This window comes from Hemitrygon akajei, unplaced genomic scaffold (assembly GCF_048418815.1).
Source record: "Hemitrygon akajei unplaced genomic scaffold, sHemAka1.3 Scf000120, whole genome shotgun sequence".
Taxonomy (NCBI): Eukaryota; Metazoa; Chordata; class Chondrichthyes; order Myliobatiformes; family Dasyatidae; genus Hemitrygon; species Hemitrygon akajei.
Window position 1 is genome coordinate 982,360 of NW_027332006.1, and position 22,257 is coordinate 1,004,616.

The 22,257-nt window shown below is 49.2% G+C and overlaps 1 protein-coding gene and 1 long non-coding RNA gene across 2 annotated transcripts in view; one reads left to right on the forward strand and one right to left on the reverse strand.

Annotated features, from left to right (window-relative positions):
* Positions 1-22,257, reverse strand: part of LOC140723596 (uncharacterized) — a 373,128-nt gene that overhangs the window by 293,366 nt on the left and 57,505 nt on the right. The gene's annotated exons all lie outside the window — the stretch shown is intronic.
* Positions 4,222-22,257, forward strand: part of LOC140723601 (uncharacterized) — a 36,415-nt gene continuing 18,379 nt past the window's right edge. Inside the window, exons 1-2 of the long non-coding RNA XR_012097935.1 lie at positions 4,222-4,346; positions 5,769-5,919. This is a non-coding gene — a long non-coding RNA (uncharacterized lncRNA). The remainder of the gene's footprint in view (positions 4,347-5,768; positions 5,920-22,257) is intronic.

The window sequence follows — 22,257 nt, forward strand, 5'->3', positions numbered from 1 at the left end:
AGAGCAGGGAAGAAGGAGTTTAACCAACTTCGTCCAGAGCCCTGAAGAACGTCACAACCACAGTGAGCTCATCGTCTTATTCAGCCTGGAGAAAATCATGCAGGAAATTCATGCGGGTGTATAAGATGATTAGAGGCATTGGTCGTGTGGATAGCCAGAGGCTTTTCCCCAGGGCTGAAATGTCTAACACGAGGGGGAATAGGTTTAAGCTGCCTGGAAGTAGGTACAGAGGAGATGTCAGAACCAAGTTTTTTAAGCAAAGAGTGGTGTGTGTGTGGAATGCACTGCCAGTGACGGTGGTGGAGGCGGATACAATAGGGTCTTTTAAGAGACTCTTAGATTGGTACATGGAGCTTAGGAAAATAGGGGGCGATGCGGTAGGGTAATTCTTGGCAGTTTCTTGAGGAAGTTACATGGTCGGCACAACATTGTGGGCCAAAGGGTCTGTAATGTGTTGTAGATTTCTATGATTCTATGAAATTCAAGAGAAATCTCCTATCCCACGGAGTGGTGACTAGTTGCAACCTGTCATCTCAGGGAGAGTGAGAGGGGAACGGCAGGGGTAGATTTTGATATACTGATATGGAACAGAAATATGGGCAGGGACCAGATGGGCCGAGTGGCCTCTCTAGTTTGCATCGTGAGTGTGGTAGAGACTGTAAGTACCTGACACACGGGATTTGATAAAAACTTATTTATCTTTCACAGATCCACAATATTAAACACCAGTCTAGTTTAAGGCTAACATCAGCAGAACAGACTCCTCCAATGCTCAGTGACCAGGGTTCAGTCCTGGGTGCGATGAGCAGCCGCAAGAACTGCAGAATCTGACAGTAACAGTCCCTCATGAACCTGCAGCTGCCTTCAGTCACCGTGATGGTTAAACATTTAACACGGAGCTGATTTGAACTTCCTCCCTGATGTGAAGTTGCTGGTGTTGCAGCAGCTGGGATGATTGAGTAAAACTCTTTGCTCACTCCGGACAGAAATGTGGCCTCTATTTATTGTGAACTCGCCGGAGCATCACAAGGTGGGTTAACTGAATGAGTCTCTTCCCACACACGGAGCAGGTGAACGGCCGCTTCCCAGAGCGAAGCTGTTGGTGTATCTGCGATGGCTGACTGAATCCTTTCCAAAATGAGAGCCAGTGAATGACGTCACAGTGCTCTGAACGTCATGGCGGTGTATCCAATCAGATCACGGACATGGACACATGGATCACTCCTTGCAGCAAGTGGGGCGCTGTCTTCTCCAGCATCTCCGCCTCCACATTCAAGGATCGGCGGCATTCAAGCGCTGGTGAACTGACAGATACAGCGGAACTAACGTGCTGTTGTGTTTGTGATTCCCATACACAAATCTTTTGACTTTTCTACACTGCTAAAATTTTACAAAGCACGTCAGTGGGTGAAGAACAGCAATTCAACTGAAATAATTTGAGTCTTCATGGTGCCTTCTGATAAAAACAATGTCACAACTCAAAACATTTTGAAGGAACAAAGCTTCCCAATGCCATTAGGCTTTACAATTCAACCGCCAGGACTTAAGAACTTTTTAGAAGCTATTATTAATGCTTTTTGAGATAGTGATTTAGATGCATATCATATTTTTTACTGAGTTAAGTATTGTATGTAATTAGTTTTGCTACAACAAGTGGATGGGACATTGGAAAAAAAAGTTGAATTTCCCCATGGGGATGAATAAAGTATCTATCTATCTATCTATCTATCATCTTTTAACTGGCCACAGTTCCGGTATCAGGCACAATATCAAACTCTCTGCTTCCCTCTCTGTGTCAAAATGGATCATTCCTCCCCTTTCATCAGTCTGTGACTTGGCTCAGTTTGTCTGTCTCCTTCGCATACTGAGCATGCGCCACACACCTACTGAGATCACATTTTATTTACACGGCTGTAACTAGAGACTTTCTGATTATTATGTATCTCCCGGCATTTGACGGTGGTAAACTCAGAGTCAGCAATGGTATTGACCCTCAGGATTAGGTGATTAGGCTTTTTCGTTGGAGATCGATAAACTGCCGGTAGTGTGTGTCTGGATGAGTGGGTCGTTTTCAGACTGGAAGGAGGTAGCGTTTGGAGTACCCCAGAGATCAGTCCCTGACCACAGTTGTTCACAGTTTAATGTCCTGGCGGAGGCAGCGAGATGTGAGATGCTCCAGTCTGCTGGTGACGCAGAAAGAGTGGAGTTGGGGGAGGGGAGGCTATTCACATGCAATTTCGTAGCTTTGCAATCAGTACATAGTGCACTGTGGGGCTGCAGTGGCGGGTTCCAATCTGCTAATTAAATTTGCTGACGGCACAACATTGATCGGCCGAATCCCAATTAATAACGAGGCAGCCTACAGAGAAGAAGTCATCACCCCGACACAGTGGTGTCAAGAAAACAACCTCTCCCTCATTGTGACAAAAACAAAGGAACTGGTTGTGGATTACAGGAGGAATGGAGACAGGGACCAAATTCAACATTTCCAAGTCTGTTATTGACACAAAATGCACATTTTAATATTGATCATGACACAATGTATTTTATACATTGTTAATGACGTAAAACATATTTATAGATTGTTACTGACAGAGAATCGTATAACTTGTGTTCCTTGTGTTATCTGAATGTACTTGCCTCTGATACTGCCACAAGTCAGTGTTTCTCTGTCCCTGTACCTTCCCCTACTTGTGCACTTGGCAATAAATTCAACAGGACCTGAGAAATCTCAGTGAGATTTGATTAGTGATGATCATCTTGGCAGCTCGGTAGGTCGAATGTATGCGACAGTACACTGTTAAATGCAAAACCCTGAACAATGTCGATGATCAGAGGGATCTTAGACTCCAAGTTCATCGCTCCCTGAAAGAGACTGCACAGATTGATCGGGTGGTTAAGAAGGCAAATGACATGGTTGTCTTTCTTAGTTGAAGCATTGAGTTCAAAAGTCGGGAAGTTGTGTTGCGGCTGTTCCGAGCCTGCGGTCGTACTGTGACTGTTTCTTTAAGAGCGCCGGCGTGAGGAGGCGGGGCTATGACGTCAGTCACGGGCTGACAGCGCTAACTGTGGACTGAACCATAAGAGAGAGAGAGCGATCTGCAGACAGGCAGTCGGCCAGTCTAAAGAGAGAGAGAGACTGGAAAAGCTGATAGCTTCAGTTAGTCGCAGCTGAGGCTTGGAACTCTCCTATGCCCACAAGAGTGGGTTGATCATCGGTACACGGAACCACAACGAATGTGTGTGGCTGTCACTTCGTATAATCCATAGGAGTGGGGTTTGTAATATCTTGTGTTAACCCTTGCCTGGGTATGTTGTGTGGTACCCCTGGAAGACGGTATTCCTAAGACAGGTCCACTTTCGCTGATAACTCGTCTGTGGACGGATTCAACGGATAAGAACTTCGTCGGCGGTTATTTTGAAGTAACGGCCTTTTCTCTGCGTTTCACCCTGGATTACAAATATCTCTCTCCCGTCATTTATTCCGTGGATTACTGAATTTTCCTACTTACCATCTCAAGACTCTAAACTTTGTTCCCTCAGGCTCGATAGACTGGGAATTACATTTGCACATATATACACTTAACACTGTTAACTTTCCTTTATTTCGTTAAGTTACTATATTATAAGTAGATACTAATAAACAGAGTGTTTTAACCATCAAAACCAGACTCCAGTGTGAACTCTATTGCTGCTGGTTCGTTTCTAAAACGTTTCAGTTCGTAACACAGTTTTATAAAACTAGCTAGCCCACATCTGGAGTGTTTCATACAGTTCTGGTCGCCCCCATTCTCGGAAGGATGTCGGGGCTTTGGAGAGGGCGCAGAAGAGGTTTACCAGGACACTGCCTGGATTAGAGGGCATGAGCTATAACGAGAGGCTTGACAAACTTGTGTTGTTTACTCCAGAGCGGCGCAGGCTGGGGCGAGACTGGATGGACGTTTATAAGATTACGAGAGGAATAGATAGAGTGGATATATTTTTCCTGGGGGGTTGAAATGTCTAATACATTTAAGGTGAGAGGAGATGTGAGCGGCAGGTTTGCCTCTTTCCACAGACTACTGAGTCGCTGGAGTCTCTGCCTGGGGGGGGGGGTGGTCACCACTCCTGACACGTGATCCCGTTTGCCCCTCCCATTTAACCGCAGATGGGCAGCATAGCGCGTGTTTCCGAGGCCCCGCCTCCCGATGATGTAAAAATCTTTTCGCGCATGTTCACAGTCTCCGGGTGGACGGTGTAATCCTCTCCGCGCAGAGCTGAAGTGGGTCGGCTGTGTGTTCAGGAAAGACTTTCGTCTCTTCCGTCGGGATCACTGTCTGCGGGCCGAGGATATCACTTTCCCATCGGTGAGTATTGAGACCGATCCCGAGCGGGGAGATCCGATGTTGGCCGTGAGCCCCGAACTGTGGGCCAGGAATTCATTTGTTTCCCAACTATCTGGGCTCGTCAGAAATGTGTCGACTTCAGTTAATCTGCATTGAACGATCCAAACCAGGAGCCCAGGCTGTCTGTTTCCGCAGAATTGAAATTGAAGTCCCGCCGACAGGTCACGTGAGACTGTGTGCCGCAGATTCGCCCCGCCCTCTGCTTTGTGACGCCAGATCACGTGGTGTGATTTTGGCCGCTGAGTCCCATTAACTTACCCGAACTCGCCTCGTTTCCTGAGGCTTCTCGCATTTGTTCTGGAGCTTTATGGCTGTTGTGTCTTCTCCCGGAGTGGGGTGGGTGAGAAAGGAGAACGTCCCAGGTTGTGGGGATCTTTGGTTTCACTGCCTGCTTTACCGAGGGACTGGGAAGTCTAGGGGGAGAATGGTTCGAGCCTCCGCTTCCCGCAGTAGAGCTGAGCCATACATTACTCCTGCACGTTTATAGTCCAGCGACGGCGGTCGGTCCAGTATGGACAAGACAAGATCTGTATCCTAGGAACTGTAATACAAATTTCCTGAAATGGTCCTGTTTTAACCTGGAAATGGAGTGATAGTATAACAGTAAAGGAAGCACAACTTTTCCCTGTAAATTATCCTGGAACTGCTTTGTCTGTTATTCCTGGAAATGTGTCCGGTGCAGTTGTTGCTAATGAGGTTCACATGAATAATCTCAGGAATGATCGGTGTTATGTATGAGGAGCATTTGATGGTTCTGGACCTGTGCTCAATGGAGTTCAGAGGGACGGTGGGGGTGGTGGGGGGATGTATGGTTAAGTAAACTTACCGAATGCTGAAAAGCCTGGATACAGTGGACGTGGAGAGGATGTTTCCATTAGACAGAGAGTCTGTGATCTGAGAGCACCGTCTCAGAATAAAGATGCTTTCCTTTAAAACTGAGATGAGAAAAAATTTTTGGCCACAAGATGTCTGATCTGTGGAATTTGTTGCCGCAGAATTTGTTTGAGGCTGCCATTTGGGTATATTTGTGAAGATTAATATACTGATGATTGCTGAGTAGTTTCAGGGTTACAGGAGGAAGGCAGGAATATGGTGTTGGAATAAAAATTGGCCATGATTGAATGGTTGAGTGGTGGAGCAGACCAGATGGATTGAATCACCTAATTCTGTTCCTGTGTCTTGTGTCTTACCATGACTGAATGATGGCTCCTTCTTATCCCGTATTGTTTTGTGATGTGTGAGGGACAATTAAAGATTGTTCACTGACATCATTATATTTGCCAACGTTTAAATTTCAGTGAGTTTTGTTCCTAGTAACATTCAGCAGATACGTTTGGTCCTCCTTTTCATTGTTAACGTGCTTCATTATCTTTCATGTTAAAGTTAGACCTGCAGTGAGAGATTTATTGGAAGAAAAACCACGACTGAAGACGAGGGAACAGCAACAAGTGAACCAGCCCGAGGATTGAGAGCATCAACTGGAGAGAACCCATCTGACTTGGAGATTCCAGTGATTCAGTCAGGAGAAAGTTTGGTGAGTCTCATTTACTCAAACACTGGTCCTTTAGACATTACGTACCTGTACAAAGGAAGGTAGGAAATAGTTGGGAGTGAGACTGAATGTGCCCAGAAGAACCAGTTATGCCAGTACCAGTCAGACTCAGTTATGAAGAAGCACCCCCCCCCCCAATTTTCCCTTTAAACTTTTCACCCTTCACCCTTAACCCATGTCCTCTGGTTTTTTTTCTCCCCTAGCCTCAGTGGAAAAAGCCTGCTTGCATTCACTCTATCTATACCCATCATAATTTTATACATCTCTATCAAATCACCCCTCATTCTCCTACGCTCCAGGGAATAAAGTCCTAAACTATTCAACCTTTCTCTGTAACTCAGTTTCTCAAGTCCTGGCAACATCCTTGTAAACCTTCTCTTGCTCTCTTTCAACCTTAGTATTATCCTTCCTGTAATTCAGTGACCAAAACTGCACACAATACTCCAAATTTGGCCTCACTAATACCTTATACAACCTCACCATAACATTCCAACTCTTATAATCAATACTTTGATTTAAAAAAGGCCAATGAACCAAAATCTCTCTTTACTACCCTATCTACCTGTGATGCCACTTTTAGGGAATTTTGTATCAGTATTCCTAGATCCCTCTGTCCTAGTGCACACCTCAGCGCCCTGCCATTTACCTTGTATGTTCTACCTTGGTTTTTCCTTCCAAAGTGCAATACCTCACACATGTCTATATTAAACTACATCTGCCATTTTTCTAGCTGGTCCAGATCCCTCTGCAAGCTTTGAAAACCTTCCTCACTGTCCACTACACCTCCAATCTTTGTATCATCAGCAAACCTGCTGATCCAATTTACCAAATTATCATCCAGATCATTGATATAGATGACAAATAACCATGGACCCAGCACTGATCCCTGTGGCACACCACTAGTCACAGGCCTCCACTCAGAGTAGCAATCCTCCACTACCACTCTCTGACTTCTCCCATTCTCAATTCCCAATCAAATTTACTACCTCACCATGTATACCTAGTGACTGAATCTTCCTAACTAACCTCCCATGCGGGACCTTGTCAAAGGCCGTACTGAAGTCCACTACATCCACTGCCTTGCCTTCATCCACTTTCCTTGTAACCTCCTCGAAAATCTCTAATATATTTGTTAAACATAACCTACCATGCACAAAGCCGTGTTGACTCTCCCTAATAAGTCCCTGTCTGTCTAAACAATTGTCAATCCTATCTCTTAGATAGATAGATAGATAGATAGATACTTTATTCATCCCCATGGGGAAATTCAACATTTTTTCCAATGTCCCATACACTTGTTGTAGCAAAAACTCCTTACATACAATACTTAACTCAGTAATAATATGATATGCATCTAAATCACTAACTCAAAAAGCATTAATAATAGCTTTAAAAAAAAAAAAAAAAAAAAAAGTTCTTAAGTCCTGGCAGTTGAATTGTAAAGCCTAATGGCATTGGGGAGTATTGACCTCTTCATCCTGTCTGAGGAGCATTGCATCGACAGTAACCTGTCGCTGAAACTGCTTCTCTGTCTCTGGATGGTGCTATGTAGAGGATGTTCAGGGTTTTCCATAATTGACCGTAGCCTACTCAGCGCCCTTCGCTCAGCTACCGATGTTAAACTCTCCAGTACTTTGCCCACGACAGAGCCCGCCTTCCTTATCAGCTTATTAAGACGTGAGGCGTCCTTCTTCTTAATGCTTCCTCCCCAACACGCCACCACAAAGAAGAGGGCGCTCTCAACAACTGACCTATAGAACATCATCAGCATCTCACTGCAGACATTGAATGACGCCAACCTTCTAAGGAAGTACAGTCGACTCTGTGCCTTCCTGCACAAGACATCTGTGTTGGCAGTCCAGTCTAGCTTCTCGTCCAACTGTACTCCCAGATACTTGTAGGTCTTAACCTGCTCCACACATTCTCCATTAATGATCACTGGCTCCATATGAGGCCTAGATCTCCTAAAGTCCACCACCATCTCCTTGGTCTTGGTGACATTGAGACGCAGGTAGTTTGAGTTGCACCATATCACAAAGTCCTGTATCAGTTTCCTATACTCCTCCTCCTGTCCATTCCTGACACACCCCACTATGGCCGTGTCATCAGCGAACTTCTGCACATGGCAGGACTCCGAGTTATATTGGAAGTCAGATGTGTACAGGGTGAACAGGACCGGAGAGAGTACGGTTCCCTGTGGCGCTCCTGTGCTGCTGACCACTGTGTCAGACCTACAGTCTCCCAACCGCACATACTGAGGTCTATCTGTCAAGTAGTACTCCTTCCAATAATTTACCCATGACCAACATCAAACTTACCAGCCTATAATTTCCTGGATTACTTTTTGAGCCTTCTTTAAACAATGGAACAACATGAGCTATCCGCCAATCCTCTGGCACCTCACCCATAGATAACTACTTTTAAATATATCTGCCAGGGCCCCTGCAATTTCAACACTAGTCTCCTTCATGGTCCGAGGGAATACCCTGTCAGGTCCTGGAGATTTATCTACTTGCCTCAAGGTAGCAAGCACCTCCTCCTCTTCTATCTGTATAGGTTCCATGACCTCAATACTTGTTTGCTTCATTTCCATTGACTCCATGCCAGTTTCCTTAGTAAATTCAGACACAAAAAAATCATTTAACATCTCCCCAATTTCTTTTGGTTCCATACATAGCCAACTGCTCTGATCTTCAAGAGGACCAATTTTATCCCTTAACTATCCTTTTGCTATTAATATACCTGTGGAAGCTCTTACTATCCTTCACCTTGACTGCCAACGCTACCTCATGTCTTCTTTCAGCCCTCCTGATTTCTTCCTTAAGTATTTTTTTGCACTTTTTATACTCCTCAAGTACCTTATTTGCTCCCTGTTTCTTATACATGTCATACATCTCTCTCTTCTTTATCAGAGTTCCAATATCCATCGAGAACCAAGGTTCCTTATTCTTATTCACTTTGCCTTTAATCCTGAGACTTTGTTCCCAGGGTGTCCTCATGGGCCGTCCAGAAATGATTTCAGCTGGTGACAGCCCTGTTTTCCCCTGTGGGGTAACCCTCATGTGGAATCGGGCTAATGGTCGGACCTTCAACCAAGTGAGTCTAGTCTCCACTGTTAGTCTGGCCAGTTTACTCTTCAGAATGCCATTGGCTCTTTCCACTCTGCCAGCGGCCCGTGGGTGGTGTACAAACTGGAATTGTTGCTTGATAGCTAGTTTGTTACATACTCCTTCATTTACTTTCACCATAAAGTGTGAGCCATTGTTGAATTCAGCATCTCTGCCAGGCCGTACCTGGGAATTATTTCCTGTAATAATACCTTCACAACAGTCACAGCAGTATTAATGGTAGTTGGAATAGCTTCAATCCATCTACTAAACACATCTATAATAACTAAGCAGTATCTATAGCAATGTATTCTAGGCAATTCAATAAAATCAACTTGTAGACACAAAAAAGATCCACCTGTCAAGGGAGTCATACCCGGTGTGCAGGGTACAGGTTACCAACCATTCCCTCCTTTCCCAGGTGTGTACAATTATGTATATAATCGACCAATATTGGTAAAAACTGTGTAGGAACCCAAACCTGTCCCACTGGGGTGATTCAAAAACCTAGGTCGGGGTCTTTCTGGCACCCCATCTGGGACCACAGTTTTCACTCCTCCTCAGAGGCGTCCCTCTGAGAAGAACAAAACTCGAGGTAGCTGTAGAGCGGTGAGTAAGTTGTTTACAAAAGTGACATTACTAATGGGGTGGCCAGAGGAAGTCAGGAACCCCCACGTTCCCAGAGATCCCCGTAGTCATGTACAATTCCAAACGCTTAACGGGAGTCTGTGTAAATGTTCCCACTTCTGTCTGTTGCTGGGATACAGGCACGAGTCAGAGCAAACAGCTCAGCCTTCTGGATGGAGACAGCTGCTTCAAAAGATGCCTGTTCAATTACTTCACTGTCCGTCACTATCGCATATTCAGAATATCGTATTCCTGCTCGATCCACAAAAGAGCTTCCGTCCTCATAAAACATTGCCTCGGGCTAGAGGGGGTATTGCGGAATGGATGGGAGAGTCTGTACTTCTTTCACAGTGATCCTGATGGGCTAGAGGGGGTATTGCGGAATGGATGGGAGAGTCTGTCCTTCTTTCACAGTGATCCGGACGCGCTAGAGGGGCTATTGCGGAATGGATGGGAGAGTCTGTCCTTCTTTCACTGAGATCCGGACAGGCTAGAGGGGGTATTGCAGAATGGATGGGAGAGTCTGTCCTTCTTTCACAGTGATCCGAACGGGCTAGAGGGGGTATTGCAGAATGGATGGGAGAGTCTGTCCTTCGTTCACAGTGATCCGAACAGGCTAGAGGGGGTATTGCAGAATGGATGGGAGAGTCTGTCCTTCTTTCACAGTGATCCGGACGGGCTAGAGGGGGTATTGCAGAATGGATAGGAGAGTCTGTCCTTCTTTCACAGTGATCCGGACGGGCTAGAGGGAGTATTGCAGAATGGATGGGAGAGTCTGTCCTTCTTTCACAGTGATCCGGTCGGGCTAGAGGGGGTATTGCAGAATGGATGGGAGAGTCTGTCCTTCTTTCACAGTGATCCGGACGGGCTAGAGGGGGTATTGCAGAATGGATGGGAGAGCCTGTCCTTTCACAGTGATCCAGACGGGCTAGAGGGGGTATTGCAGAATGGATGGGAGAGTCTGTCCTCCTTTCACAGTGATCCAGACGGGCTAGAGGGGGTATTGCGGAATGGATGGGAGAGTCTGTCCTTCTTTCACAGTGATCCGGACGGGCTAGAGGGGGTATTGCAGAATGGATGGGAGCGTCTGTCCTTCTTTCACAGTGATCCTGACGGGCTAGAGGGGGTATTGCAGAATGGATGGGAGAGTCTGTCCTTCTTTTGCAGTGATCCGGACAGGCTAGAGGGGGTATTGCAGAATGGATGGGAGAGTCTGTCCTTTCACAGTGATCCAGACGGGCTAGAGGGGGTATTGCAGAATGGATCGGAGAGTCTGTCCTTTCACAGTGATCCAGACGGGCTAGAGGGTGTATTGCAGAATGGATGCGAGAGTCTGTCCTTCTTTCACAGTGATCCGGACAGGCTAGAGGGGGTATTGTGGAATGGATGCGAGTGTCTGTCCTTCTTTCACTGTGATCCGGATGGGCTAGAGGGGGTATTGCGGAATGGATGGGAGAGTCTGTCCTTCTTTCACAGTGATCCAGACGGGCTAGAGGGGGTATTGTGGAATGGATGGGAGAGTCTGTCCTTCTTTCACTGTGATCCGGACAGGCTAGAGGGGGTATTGCAGAATGGATGGGAGAGTCTGTCCTTCTTTCACAGTGATCCTGACAGGCTAGAGGGGGTATTGCAGAATGGATGGGAGAGTCTGTCCTTCTTTCACAGTGATCCTGACAGGCTAGAGGGGGTATTGCAGAATGGATGGGAGAGTCTATCCTTTCACAGTGATCCAGACGGGCTAGAGGGGGTATTGCAGAATGGATGGGAGAGTCTGCCCTTTCACAGTGATCCAGACGGGCTAGAGGGGGTATTGCAGAATGGATGGGAGAGTCTGTCCTTCTTTTGCAGTGATCCCGACAGGCTAGAGGGGTTATTGCAGAATGGATGGGAGAGTCTGTCCTTCTTTCACAGTGATCCGGACAGGCTAGAGGGGGTATTGTGGAATGGTTGCAATGGTCTGTCCTTCTTTCACAGTGATCCGGATGGGCTAGAGGGGGTATTGCGGAATGGATGGGAGAGTCTGTCCTTCTTTCACAGTGATCCGGACAGGCTAGAGCGGGTATTGCAGAATGGATGGGAGAGTCTGTCCTTCTTTCACAGTGATCCGGACAGGCTAGAGCGGGTATTGCAGAATGGATGGGAGAGTCTGTCCTTCTTTCACAGTGATCCGGACAGGCTAGAGCGGGTATTGCAGAATGGATGGGAGAGTCTGTCCTTCTTTCACTGTGATCCGGACAGGCTAGAGGGGGTATTGCAGAATGGATGGGAGAGTCTGTCCTTCTTTCACTGTGATCCGGACAGGCTAGAGCGGGTATTGCAGAATGGATGGGAGTGTCTGTCCTTCTTTCACTGTGATCCGGACAGGCTAGAGGGGGTATTGCAGAATGGATGGGAGAGTCTGTCCTTCTTTCACTGTGATCCGGACAGGCTAGAGGGGGTATTGCAGAATGGATGGGAGAGTCTGTCCTTCTTTCACTGTGATCCGGACAGGCTAGAGCGGGTATTGCAGAATGGATGGGAGAGTCTGTCCTTCTTTCACTGTGATCCGGACAGGCTAGAGGGGGTATTGCAGAATGGATGGGAGAGTCTGTCCTTCTTTCACTGTGATCCGGACAGGCTAGAGGGGGTATTGCAGAATGGATGGGAGAGTCTGTCCTTCTTTCACTGTGATCCAGACAGGCTAGAGCGGGTATTGCAGAATGGATGGGAGTGTCTGTCCTTCTTTCACTGTGATCCGGACAGGCTAGAGGGGGTATTGCAGAATGGATGGGAGAGTCTGTCCTTCTTTCACTGTGATCCAGACAGGCTAGAGCGGGTATTGCAGAATGGATGGGAGTGTCTGTCCTTCTTTCACTGTGATCCGGACAGGCTAGAGGGGGTATTGCAGAATGGATGGGAGAGTCTGTCCTTCTTTCACTGTGATCCGGACAGGCTAGAGGGGGTATTGCAGAATGGATGGGAGAGTCTGTCCTTCTTTCACTGTGATCCGGACAGGCTAGAGGGGGTATTGCAGAATGGATGGGAGAGTCTGTCCTTTCACAGTGATCCGGACGGGCTAGAGGGGGTATTGCAGAATGGATGGGAGAGTCTGCCCTTTCACAGTGATCCAGACGGGCTAGAGGGGGTATTGCGGAATGGATGGGAGAGTCTGTCCTTTCACAGTGATCCAGACTGGCTAGAGGGGTATTGCAGAATGGATGGGAGAGTCTGTCCTTCTTTCACAGTGATCTGGACAGGCAAGAGGGGGTATTGCAGAATGGATGGGAGAGTCTGTCCTTCTTTCACATTGATCCGTACGGGCTAGAGGGGGTATTGCAGAATGGATGGGAGAGTCTGTCCTTCTTTCACAGTGATCCGGACAGGCTAGAGGGGGTATTGTGGAATGGTTGCAATGGTCTGTCCTTCTTTCACTGTGATCCGGATGGGCTAGAGGGGGTATTGCGGAATGGATGGGAGAGTCTGTCCTTCTTTCACAGTGATCCGGACGGGCTAGAGGGGGTATTGCAGAATGGATGGGAGAGTCTGTCCTTTCACAGTGATCCAGACTGGCTAGAGGGGTATTGCAGAATGGATGGGAGAGTCTGTCCTTCTTTCACAGTGATCCTGACGGGCTAGAGGGGGTTTTGCAGAATGGATGGGGGTGTCTGTCCTTCTTTCACAGTGATCCGGACAGGCTAGAGCGGGTATTGCAGAATGGATGGGAGAGTCTGTCCTTCTTTCACAGTGATCCGGACAGGCTAGAGGGGGTATTCCAGAATGAATGGAAGAGTCTGTCCTTCTTTCACAGTGATCCGGATGGGCTAGAGCGGGTATTGCAGAATGGATGGGAGTGTCTGTCCTTCTTTCACTGTGATCCGGACAGGCTAGAGGGGGTATTGCGGAATGGATGGGAGAGTCTGTCCTTCTTTCACAGTGATCCGGACGGGCTAGAGGGGGTATTGCAGAATGGATGGGAGAGTCTGTCCTTTCACAGTGATCCAGACTGGCTAGAGGGGTATTGCAGAATGGATGGGAGAGTCTGTCCTTCTTTCACAGTGATCCTGACGGGCTAGAGGGGGTTTTGCAGAATGGATGGGGGTGTCTGTCCTTCTTTCACAGTGATCCGGACAGGCTAGAGCGGGTATTGCAGAATGGATGGGAGAGTCTGTCCTTCTTTCACAGTGATCCGGACAGGCTAGAGGGGGTATTCCAGAATGAATGGAAGAGTCTGTCCTTCTTTCACAGTGATCCGGATGGGCTAGAGCGGGTATTGCAGAATGGATGGGAGTGTCTGTCCTTCTTTCACTGTGATCCGGACAGGCTAGAGGGGGTATTGCAGAATGGATGGGAGAGTCTGTCCTTTCACAGTGATCCGGACGGGCTAGAGGGGGTATTGCAGAATGGATGGGAGAGTCTGCCCTTTCACAGTGATCCAGACGGCTAGAGGGGGTATTGCGGAATGGATGGGAGAGTCTGTCCTTTCACAGTGATCCAGACTGGCTAGAGGGGTATTGCAGAATGGATGGGAGAGTCTGTCCTTCTTTCACAGTGATCTGGACAGGCTAGAGGGGGTATTGCAGAATGGATGGGAGAGTCTGTCCTTCTTTCACAGTGATCCGGACAGGCTAGAGGGGGTATTGCAGAATGGATGGGAGAGAATGTCCTTCTTTCACAGTGATCCGGACGGGCTAGAGGGGGTATTGCAGAATGGATGGGAGAGTCTGTCCTTTCACTGTGATCCCGACAGGCTAGAGGGGGTATTGCAGAATGGATTGGAGAGTCTGTCCTTTTTTCACTGTGATCCGGACAGGCTAGAGGGGATATTGCAGAATGGATGGGAGAGTCTGTCCTTCTTTCACAGTGATCCGGACGGGCTAGAGGGGGTATTGCAGAATGGATGGGAGCGTCTGTCCTTCTTTCACAGTGATCCTGACGGGCTAGAGGGGGTATTGCAGAATGGATGGGAGAGTCTGTCCTTCTTTTGCAGTGATCCGGACAGGCTAGAGGGGGTATTGCAGAATGGATGGGAGAGTCTGTCCTTCTTTTGCAGTGATCTGGACGGGCTAGAGGGGGTATTGCAGAATGGATCGGAGAGTCTGTACTTTCACAGTGATCCAGACGGGCTAGAGGGGGTATTGCAGAATGGATGGGAGAGTCTGTCCTTCTTTCACAGTGATCCGGACAGGCTAGAGGGGGTATTGTGGAATGGATGGGAGAGTCTGTCCTTCTTTCACTGTGATCCGGACAGGCTAGAGGGGGTATTGCAGAATGGATGGGAGAGTCTGTCCTTCTTTCACTGTGATCCGGATGGGCTAGAGGGGGTATTGCGGAATGGATGGGAGAGTCTGTCCTTCTTTCACAGTGATCCAGACGGGCTAGAGGGGGTATTGTGGAATGGATGGGAGAGTCTGTCCTTCTTTCACTGTGATCCGGACAGGCTAGAGGGGGTATTGCAGAATGGATGGGAGAGTCTGTCCTTCTTTCACAGTGATCCGGACGGGCTAGAGCGGGTATTGCAGAATGGATGGGAGAGTCTGTCCTTCTTTCGCAGTGATCCTGACAGGCTAGAGGGGGTATTGCAGAATGGATGGGTGAGTCTGTCCTTTCACAGTGATCCAGACGGGCTAGAGGGGGTATTGCAGAATGGATGGGAGAGTCTGCCCTTTCACAGTGATCCAGACGGGCTAGAGGGGGTATTGCAGAATGGATGGGAGAGTCTGTCCTTCTTTTGCAGTGATCCCGACAGGCTAGAGGGGGTATTGCAGAATGGATGGGAGAGTCTGTCCTTCTTTCACAGTGATCCGGACAGGCTAGAGGGGGTATTGCAGAATGGATGGGAGAGTCTGTCCTTCTTTCACAGTGATCCGGACAGGCTAGAGGGGGTATTGTGGAATGGTTGCAATGGTCTGTCCTTCTTTCACTGTGATCCGGACGGGCTAGATGGGGTATTGCAGAATGGATGGGAGAGTCTGTCCTTTCACAGTGATCCTGACGGGCTAGAGGGGGTATTGCAGAATGGATGGGAGAGTCTGTCCTTCTTTCACTGTGATCCGGACAGGCTAGAGGGGGTATTGCAGAATGGATGGGAGAGTCTGTCCTTCTTTCACTGTGATCCGGACAGGCTAGAGGGGGTATTGCAGAATGGATGGGAGAGTCTGTCCTTCTTTCACTGTGATCCGGACAGGCTAGAGGGGGTATTGCAGAATGGATGGGAGAGTCTGTCCTTCTTTCACTGTGATCCGGACAGGCTAGAGGGGGTATTGCAGAATGGATGGGAGAGTCTGTCCTTCTTTCACTGTGATCCGGACAGGCTAGATGGGGTATTGCAGAATGGATGGGAGAGTCTGCCCTTTCACAGTGATCCAGACGGGCTAGAGGGGGTATTGCGGAATGGATGGGAGAGTCTGTCCTTTCACAGTGATCCAGACTGGCTAGAGGGGTATTGCAGAATGGATGGGAGAGTCTGTCCTTCTTTCACAGTGATCTGGACAGGCTAGAGGGGGTATTGCAGAATGGATGGGAGAGTCTGTCCTTCTTTCACATTGATCCGGACGGGCTAGAGGGGGTATTGCAGAATGGATGGGAGAGTCTGTCCTTCTTTCACTGTGATCCGGATGGGCTAGAGGGGGTATTGCGGAATGGATGGGAGAGTCTGTCCTTCTTTCACAGTGATCCGGACGGGCTAGAGGGGGTATTGCAGAATGGATGGGAGAGTTTGTCCTTTCACAGTGATCCTGACGGGCTAGAGGGGGTTTTGCAGAATGGATGGGGGTGTCTGTCCTTCTTTCACAGTGATCCGGACGGGCTAGAGCGGGTATTGCAGAATGGATGGGAGAGTCTGTCCTTCTTTCACAGTGATCCGGACAGGCTAGAGGGGGTATTCCAGAATGAATGGAAGAGTCTGTCCTTCTTTCACAGTGATCCGGATGGGCTAGAGCGGGTATTGCAGAATGGATGGGAGTGTCTGTCCTTCTTTCACAGTGATCCGGACGGGCTAGAGGGGGTATTGTAGAATGGATGGGAGAGTCTGTCCTTCTTTCACTGTGATCCGGACAGGCTAGAGGGGGTATTGCAGAATGGATGGGAGAGTCTGTCCTTCTTTCAGTGTGATCCGGACAGGCTAGAGGGGGTATTGCAGAATGGATGGGAGAGTCTGTCCTTCTTTCACTGTGATCCGGACAGGCTAGAGGGGGTATTGCAGAATGGATGGGAGAGTCTGTCCTTTCACAGTGATCCGGACGGGCTAGAGGGGGTATTGCAGAATGGATGGGAGAGTCTGCCCTTTCACAGTGATCCAGACGGCTAGAGGGGGTATTGCGGAATGGATGGGAGAGTCTGTCCTTTCACAGTGATCCAGACTGGCTAGAGGGGTATTGCAGAATGGATGGGAGAGTCTGTCCTTCTTTCACAGTGATCTGGACAGGCTAGAGGGGGTATTGCAGAATGGATGGGAGAGTCTGTCCTTCTTTCACATTGATCCGGACGGGCTAGAGGGGGTATTGCAGAATGGATGGGAGAGTCTGTCCTTCTTTCACAGTGATCCGGACAGGCTAGAGGGGGTATTGCAGAATGGATGGGAGAGAATGTCCTTCTTTCACAGTGATCCGGACGGGCTAGAGCGGGTATTGCAGAATGGATGGGAGAGTCTGTCCTTTTTTCACTGTGATCCGGACAGGCTAGAGGGGATATTGCAGAATGGATGGGAGAGTCTGTCCTTCTTTCACATTGATCCGGACGGGCTAGAGGGGGTATTGCAGAATGGATGGGAGAGTCTGTCCTTCTTTCACAGTGATCCGGACAGGCTAGAGGGGGTATTGCAGAATGGATGGGAGAGAATGTCCTTCTTTCACAGTGATCCGGACGGGCTAGAGCGGGTATTGCAGAATGGATGGGAGAGTCTGTCCTTTTTTCACTGTGATCCGGACAGGCTAGAGGGGATATTGCAGAATGGATGGGAGAGTCTGTCCTTCTATCACAGTGATCCGGACGGGCTAGAGGGGGTATTGCAGAATGGATGGGAGAGTCTGTCCTTCTTTCACTGTGATCCGGACGGGCTAGAGGGTGTATTGCAGAATGGATGGGAGAGTCTGTCCTTCTTTCACTGTGATCCGGACAGGCTAGAGGGGTATTGCAGAATGGATGGGAGAGTCTGTCCTTCGTTCACAGTGATCCGGACGGGCTAGAGGGTGTATTGCAGAATGGATGGGAGAGTCTGTCCTTCGTTCACAGTGATCCGGACGGGCTAGAGGGGGTATTGCAGAATGGATGGGAGAGTCTGTCCTTCTTTCACTGTGATCCGGACAGGCTAGAGGGTGTATTGCAGAATGGATGGGAGAGTCTGTCCTTCTTTCACTGTGATCCGGACAGGCTAGAGCGGGTATTGCAGAATGGATGGGAGTGTCTGTCCTTCTTTCACTGTGATCCGGACAGGCTAGAGGGGGTATTGCAGAATGGATGGGAGAGTCTGTCCTTCTTTCACTGTGATCCGGACAGGCTAGAGGGGGTATTGCAGAATGGATGGGAGAGTCTGTCCTTCTTTCACTGTGATCCGGACAGGCTAGAGCGGGTATTGCAGAATGGATGGGAGAGTCTGTCCTTCTTTCACTGTGATCCGGACAGGCTAGAGGGGGTATTGCAGAATGGATGGGAGAGTCTGTCCTTCTTTCACTGTGATCCGGACAGGCTAGAGGGGGTATTGCAGAATGGATGGGAGAGTCTGTCCTTCTTTCACTGTGATCCAGACAGGCTAGAGCGGGTATTGCAGAATGGATGGGAGTGTCTGTCCTTCTTTCACTGTGATCCGGACAGGCTAGAGGGGGTATTGCAGAATGGATGGGAGAGTCTGTCCTTCTTTCACTGTGATCCAGACAGGCTAGAGCGGGTATTGCAGAATGGATGGGAGTGTCTGTCCTTCTTTCACTGTGATCCGGACAGGCTAGAGGGGGTATTGCAGAATGGATGGGAGAGTCTGTCCTTCTTTCACTGTGATCCGGACAGGCTAGAGGGGGTATTGCAGAATGGATGGGAGAGTCTGTCCTTCTTTCACTGTGATCCGGACAGGCTAGAGGGGGTATTGCAGAATGGATGGGAGAGTCTGTCCTTTCACAGTGATCCGGACGGGCTAGAGGGGGTATTGCAGAATGGATGGGAGAGTCTGCCCTTTCACAGTGATCCAGACGGGCTAGAGGGGGTATTGCGGAATGGATGGGAGAGTCTGTCCTTTCACAGTGATCCAGACTGGCTAGAGGGGTATTGCAGAATGGATGGGAGAGTCTGTCCTTCTTTCACAGTGATCTGGACAGGCTAGAGGGGGTATTGCAGAATGGATGGGAGAGTCTGTCCTTCTTTCACATTGATCCGTACGGGCTAGAGGGGGTATTGCAGAATGGATGGGAGAGTCTGTCCTTTCACAGTGATCCAGACTGGCTAGAGGGGTATTGCAGAATGGATGGGAGAGTCTGTCCTTCTTTCACAGTGATCCTGACGGGCTAGAGGGGGTTTTGCAGAATGGATGGGGGTGTCTGTCCTTCTTTCACAGTGATCCGGACAGGCTAGAGCGGGTATTGCAGAATGGATGGGAGAGTCTGTCCTTCTTTCACAGTGATCCGGACAGGCTAGAGGGGGTATTCCAGAATGAATGGAAGAGTCTGTCCTTCTTTCACAGTGATCCGGATGGGCTAGAGCGGGTATTGCAGAATGGATGGGAGTGTCTGTCCTTCTTTCACTGTGATCCGGACAGGCTAGAGGGGGTATTGCGGAATGGATGGGAGAGTCTGTCCTTCTTTCACAGTGATCCGGACGGGCTAGAGGGGGTATTGCAGAATGGATGGGAGAGTCTGTCCTTTCACAGTGATCCAGACTGGCTAGAGGGGTATTGCAGAATGGATGGGAGAGTCTGTCCTTCTTTCACAGTGATCCTGACGGGCTAGAGGGGGTTTTGCAGAATGGATGGGGGTGTCTGTCCTTCTTTCACAGTGATCCGGACAGGCTAGAGCGGGTATTGCAGAATGGATGGGAGAGTCTGTCCTTCTTTCACAGTGATCCGGACAGGCTAGAGGGGGTATTCCAGAATGAATGGAAGAGTCTGTCCTTCTTTCACAGTGATCCGGATGGGCTAGAGCGGGTATTGCAGAATGGATGGGAGTGTCTGTCCTTCTTTCACTGTGATCCGGACAGGCTAGAGGGGGTATTGCAGAATGGATGGGAGAGTCTGTCCTTTCACAGTGATCCGGACGGGCTAGAGGGGGTATTGCAGAATGGATGGGAGAGTCTGCCCTTTCACAGTGATCCAGACGGCTAGAGGGGGTATTGCGGAATGGATGGGAGAGTCTGTCCTTTCACAGTGATCCAGACTGGCTAGAGGGGTATTGCAGAATGGATGGGAGAGTCTGTCCTTCTTTCACAGTGATCTGGACAGGCTAGAGGGGGTATTGCAGAATGGATGGGAGAGTCTGTCCTTCTTTCACAGTGATCCGGACAGGCTAGAGGGGGTATTGCAGAATGGATGGGAGAGAATGTCCTTCTTTCACAGTGATCCGGACGGGCTAGAGGGGGTATTGCAGAATGGATGGGAGAGTCTGTCCTTTCACTGTGATCCCGACAGGCTAGAGGGGGTATTGCAGAATGGATTGGAGAGTCTGTCCTTTTTTCACTGTGATCCGGACAGGCTAGAGGGGATATTGCAGAATGGATGGGAGAGTCTGTCCTTCTTTCACAGTGATCCGGACGGGCTAGAGGGGGTATTGCAGAATGGATGGGAGCGTCTGTCCTTCTTTCACAGTGATCCTGACGGGCTAGAGGGGGTATTGCAGAATGGATGGGAGAGTCTGTCCTTCTTTTGCAGTGATCCGGACAGGCTAGAGGGGGTATTGCAGAATGGATGGGAGAGTCTGTCCTTCTTTTGCAGTGATCTGGACGGGCTAGAGGGGGTATTGCAGAATGGATCGGAGAGTCTGTACTTTCACAGTGATCCAGACGGGCTAGAGGGGGTATTGCAGAATGGATGGGAGAGTCTGTCCTTCTTTCACAGTGATCCGGACAGGCTAGAGGGGGTATTGTGGAATGGATGGGAGAGTCTGTCCTTCTTTCACTGTGATCCGGACAGGCTAGAGGGGGTATTGCAGAATGGATGGGAGAGTCTGTCCTTCTTTCACTGTGATCCGGATGGGCTAGAGGGGGTATTGCGGAATGGATGGGAGAGTCTGTCCTTCTTTCACAGTGATCCAGACGGGCTAGAGGGGGTATTGTGGAATGGATGGGAGAGTCTGTCCTTCTTTCACTGTGATCCGGACAGGCTAGAGGGGGTATTGCAGAATGGATGGGAGAGTCTGTCCTTCTTTCACAGTGATCCGGACGGGCTAGAGCGGGTATTGCAGAATGGATGGGAGAGTCTGTCCTTCTTTCGCAGTGATCCTGACAGGCTAGAGGGGGTATTGCAGAATGGATGGGTGAGTCTGTCCTTTCACAGTGATCCAGACGGGCTAGAGGGGGTATTGCAGAATGGATGGGAGAGTCTGCCCTTTCACAGTGATGCAGACGGGCTAGAGGGGGTATTGCAGAATGGATGGGAGAGTCTGTCCTTCTTTTGCAGTGATCCCGACAGGCTAGAGGGGGTATTGCAGAATGGATGGGAGAGTCTGTCCTTCTTTCACAGTGATCCGGACAGGCTAGAGGGGGTATTGCAGAATGGATGGGAGAGTCTGTCCTTCTTTCACAGTGATCCGGACAGGCTAGAGGGGGTATTGTGGAATGGTTGCAATGGTCTGTCCTTCTTTCACTGTGATCCGGACGGGCTAGATGGGGTATTGCAGAATGGATGGGAGAGTCTGTCCTTTCACAGTGATCCTGACGGGCTAGAGGGGGTATTGCAGAATGGATGGGAGAGTCTGTCCTTCTTTCACTGTGATCCGGACAGGCTAGAGGGGGTATTGCAGAATGGATGGGAGAGTCTGTCCTTCTTTCACTGTGATCCGGACAGGCTAGAGGGGGTATTGCAGAATGGATGGGAGAGTCTGTCCTTCTTTCACTGTGATCCGGACAGGCTTGAGGGGGTATTGCAGAATGGATGGGAGAGTCTGTCCTTCTTTCACTGTGATCCGGACAGGCTAGAGGGGGTATTGCAGAATGGATGGGAGAGTCTGTCCTTCTTTCACTGTGATCCGGACAGGCTAGATGGGGTATTGCAGAATGGATGGGAGAGTCTGCCCTTTCACAGTGATCCAGACGGGCTAGAGGGGGTATTGCGGAATGGATGGGAGAGTCTGTCCTTTCACAGTGATCCAGACTGGCTAGAGGGGTATTGCAGAATGGATGGGAGAGTCTGTCCTTCTTTCACAGTGATCTGGACAGGCTAGAGGGGGTATTGCAGAATGGATGGGAGAGTCTGTCCTTCTTTCACATTGATCCGGACGGGCTAGAGGGGGTATTGCAGAATGGATGGGAGAGTCTGTCCTTCTTTCACTGTGATCCGGATGGGCTAGAGGGGGTATTGCGGAATGGATGGGAGAGTCTGTCCTTCTTTCACAGTGATCCGGACGGGCTAGAGGGGGTATTGCAGAATGGATGGGAGAGTTTGTCCTTTCACAGTGATCCTGACGGGCTAGAGGGG